Below are 4582 nucleotides of genomic sequence, written 5' to 3' on the forward strand. Positions count from 1 at the left end.
AATTAACATTCGATTTGTAGCCCAAATAAAGTTTATCAATAGAACAATTGTAGGGTTGCAATGATTGATATGTGTGTCACACTAATGCATGTGTATGTATGATAAACATCATCAAGTTCCTAAGATGCTTAAGCAAAGGGTCAGTATGACTTTTCTTGGACTGACAGACATGGCTAATTCGTATATCCTCAAATTTCCCAATTTCCCACATAGCCAATTTGTATGAAATTGGATTTTCTTCTGCTCCATAAGAACTTCACTGTTTATGGATCTGTCTTAAAGCAACCTGAATGCCATTTATCAATTTTTATGTGATAGAACAGATAAAATCCTTCTCAACTATGTCCCTCACAAGAAAGCCTTTAAGCAAAGAGTCTGAAGCCATGGTCACAAAGTTGCTGATGGGGAAGCCTACTCTGTCATCCTATCATCCATCTCTCTAGATGGGTGGGATTGGACAACAGAGGAGTTCAAGGGTTTTTATATTGGCCACATAAGTTTACTCATAGACAAAAGATTACATGCTAGTTTTGGAACATATAGAACAAATTTAAGATCTATGTTCTCGAATAATTTTACTAAGCCTTTTCCGACTACAAGTGAGAAACTACCATCTGCAATCCTAATTTTTTCACTGCCAGAACATGGTGAATAAGTGTTGAACATATTTGAAAAACTAGTCATATGGTCAAAAGCTCCAGAATCAATTATCCATGGAGTAGAATTGAAACAACATGAAAAGGCATTAGGTGCACTACCTATTTGTGCTAGAGAAACACTAGGAATACTAGATGGAGAATTGGATTTTAGCAGTTTTAGAAGGTGATCTATCTGCTCCTTGTTGAAGGGACTTGACTTTGATTCATTGACAGTAGCATTGGCCTTGGGATTTGAACAATTGCTTCTCTCTCCGGGCTTGCTGTTCGACCAATTTGTTGGTTTTCCATGGATTTTCTAGTAGGTTTCTCGAGTGTGGTGCAGTTTGTTACAATAATCGCACCAGACCCGTGGCCTTTCTCCAGACCCTAGCTGAAAACTAGCTATTTTATTGGTAGAACCTTCAACAACACTAAGAGCAAAAATTTCAACAATTCCACTATTAGATTTCTTTCCCAACATTACGTTTTGACGGATTTCTTCCTTTCGAACTTCAGCAAAGACTTTGCTGATTTTAGGAAGAGGAACTCTACTAATAATCCGTTATTTTACCTCATCAAACTCTACATTGAGTCCAACAAGAAACTTATAAATCCTATGAGCCTCCACAGTCTATTTGTAATGATTAGCATCATCAATGGACTTCCATTCATAGTCTTTAAACATATCCAAATCCTGCCAAAGATGCTTCAATGAACTGAAGTACTTGGTGACAGATTCTTCTCCCTGTCGAATCTCACCAAGTTTAAGGGTCAGTTCATACACTTGGGATTGATTACCCAAATCAGAGTACATCTGATTCACATTATCCTACAATTCTTTGGCTGTGGAGTAGCACATATAATTGGAGTTAATCTCCTCATTCATGGAGTTAATCTCCTCATATTTGTCATCACCATTGAATTTTCTGTATCCCAGGTTGTGTACATAGGATCCTCCGATGCCAGTGCCACCTTGTCTCCAGTCAAGTACCCAATCTTCCCTCTGCCTCTAAGATACATGCGAACTAATTGAGACCATCTTAAAAAATTGTCACCATTGAGGCGAATTGTGGTAATTTGAATAGGATGGGATTCGGTATTATGGGTTTGGGTTGCAGGTTTAGTTGCTGAGCTAGAAGAGAAAACAAGTGGGTTTGACTCAGAAGAAACGTTAGACATGGCTATTGGTTAGGAAAAAAAATATGCAGAAGAAAAAAAAAATCGCAAGGGTTTTTTGGGTGAATTAGGGTGACTCTGATACCATGCAAACAGAATAGAAAATGAATATATTTTTTTTAATTCTATTCTATATTTAAAACTGTATACATGGCATCCTCTTTATAGAGGATTTTTCTCAACACAAAAATAGGAAACAACTTAAGAACCTAACAATATACAGTTGTCTAACAGATTACAAAAAAATAAATCTCCTAATATCTTGTGCATTTAAAACTCTTAATATCTTTCTAATTATCTCAGCCGATCCTATCTTTTTCAACAATATCCATACGAGTTTAGTGTGAAATCAAATCGTGAAGTAGGATTTTGATGTACAGAGAAGGGTCAGGGTAACAGGGTTTGATTTGGGTAATACGAGTTTGCAATTATTTGTCATGACTTTCTATTTTATTTGCTTCTTTTGTTTTTTTGCATGATTTGAATCAATCCAAAATCTTAAAGATCTCCAGATTCAAATATGATTGGTCTGAGAAGCACAAAGAGCACATCGTCACACCATTATCACAAATTTCCAACGAAAATAGGGAAGAAGAAACTCTCCATAATTCAAAAAAAAAAAAAAAACTCAGTCACTTTGATTAACAAAACTAGAAACTAGGAAAACAAATGATTTGATCATTACGAGCTAAACAAATAACAATTAAGAGATTTTCCTATACCATAGGTGCCTTGTATTCATCTCCACTAAAGCCTCAGATTCTAAGCTCCTAGAAGCATTAGGGGTGTGAAGCAGAGGCAGTAATTGTAGAACATTGAAAAATGTTTGCATTGTTCACGTTATTGTAGGAGAATGAGTAAGAAGTCATCGAAAGAGTTGATAGATAGTCTCTTGATGGATTCAAAGGTCTCCATGGAAGAAACCGTCGTTGTTTGAGAATCAAATTTAGCATATCGCTGGAAGTCTAGGTGCCTTTTTTTCTGGAGTCATTAGATAAGATTCAAACTCAAAAACAGGGTCCTTTAAAAAGTTGTTCTCAATCATCCCACAGTCTTTTGAATACCCAAGAGTAAAAGGAGAGGAGTTGTCATAGCTGGTTTCAAAGTTTTCAACTGTTTGTAGGAGGTTTTGCTTGTCTGGCCACTCGACACAGAACCCAATCATCCAACTGATTAAAAAATTAGAAAAAACACTAAAATTAGCAGTGACTGGGTTGTTGATTAAAAACACAAGAAATGAAATATTAAACAAGTGAACACATAAAGATTATCCAGGTGAAGTTCATTAGGTCCATATAATTATTTTGTTTTTGTTTGCTCACGGTTCCCAAGATTCAACCAACATGGAAACCATGCATTGTTCCCCTTTCCCTTCTCTTCATCTCTTTCATTCATCAGTTCCCCAACAAATTGAAAAAACTCAAAGACTCAGTTTCTGATTTCATCATAAGGTTTGCAAATTTTTTGCTTAAAGAAGCACTTCCCAAACACTTCAAAAACCTGAAACATAGGATTCCTGTTTTAGTAAAAGAATCTACGAAATTTTGTTTCCGAGAAAAATAATCCCCTTCTCCTTTTTCTCTTTTCCCTCGCCTGAAAAACCTCAAACGTTCAACTTCATTTTCCATCATATTTGTTGTTACCTTACATAAGAAACGAAAAGAGAGCTAAAAAATGAAGCTTGAATCTCAAAAGATTACCTGACACAGAAACCGTCTTCCGGATTCACAGTCTCCTTCTCCATTAGGATTCCACTGAGAAATCAAACAAGCAATACTAAAACTGAGATTGAATGAAAACGTGAAGTAGAAACTGGGAGTTTCTAGGGGTTGAACACGCAAACCCAGTTTCAAGACAAGTGCTTAAGCCCTCTGCTGTTGATCTCTTGGCAGTCAGTGTCTGGACAAGACAGATTTCGATTTCCCATTGGATGATTTTGCCTCCCAGCGGAGCTCGCTGCTACGCGCTTTTCGGCGCCTGCTATTCGATTCCTACTTATGTCACCTTCCTCTGAGTTGGCTCCTACGAGTTCCATGTCATATTCCTCTAGTCCATCCAACGATACAAATGCAACTGAGTAATATTATGTTATCTGAAAATCGGTTTTTACGAATATACTATTAACTCGAAATTACAAATACATCGAATGTTATCTAAGATATCGGTTTTTTCAAATATATTAATAATTTGAAACTACGAATACATCGAGATGCATTGGACAAATCAATAGATGGAATAAAATTAATCAAAACTTAAAAAATTATTAGGTTAAAGTTGTTTTATTAAACAAATTAATGTAAAAATATCAAAATTAATGATCTTAAAAAGCTTAAAAGAATATTAATATGAAAATAAAAATTTTATTTCATTAAAAACATATTATATTTGAATATTTAGAAATCAAAAGCATTATATTTATATTTTTAAAATAATTTTGTTTTTAAATATTGACAATGATTGGCTAAAATAAGATTTTATTATAATTTATTTTTTTGATGTAAGGATAAATTTATATTTATAATAAATTAATCATTATTGCATTGAACTCTAATTCATAATTAGATTAGGAGTTGTGACTAACTTAAAAAAAACCTAAATAAATAGCAAATTCTAATTCTTATAAAATTCTTAAAATTTTTCTAATTAATTTTATCCAAAAAAATTATATATTAAAAATTCTAATTTAAAATCAGAGTCATATTTATCAAATTTTCTAGAAAAAATATCTTAAATTCCTTTAATATATTTATATTCATTTATTAAAAAAA

At 33.7% G+C, this 4582-nt stretch overlaps 1 long non-coding RNA gene across 1 annotated transcript; it reads right to left on the reverse strand.

Moving 5' to 3' along the window:
* Positions 1-3189: 3189 nt before the first annotated feature.
* On the reverse strand, positions 3190-3790 carry LOC117910449. The gene is made up of 2 exons (XR_004650670.1): positions 3515-3790; positions 3190-3314 (listed from the first exon to the last, which is right to left on the reverse strand). It is a non-coding gene; the product is annotated as an uncharacterized LOC117910449 (long non-coding RNA).
* Between the last annotated feature and the right edge of the window lie 792 nt (positions 3791-4582).

This window comes from Vitis riparia, unplaced genomic scaffold (genome assembly GCF_004353265.1).
Source record: "Vitis riparia cultivar Riparia Gloire de Montpellier isolate 1030 unplaced genomic scaffold, EGFV_Vit.rip_1.0 scaffold745_pilon_pilon, whole genome shotgun sequence".
NCBI lineage: Eukaryota > Viridiplantae > Streptophyta > Magnoliopsida > Vitales > Vitaceae > Vitis > Vitis riparia.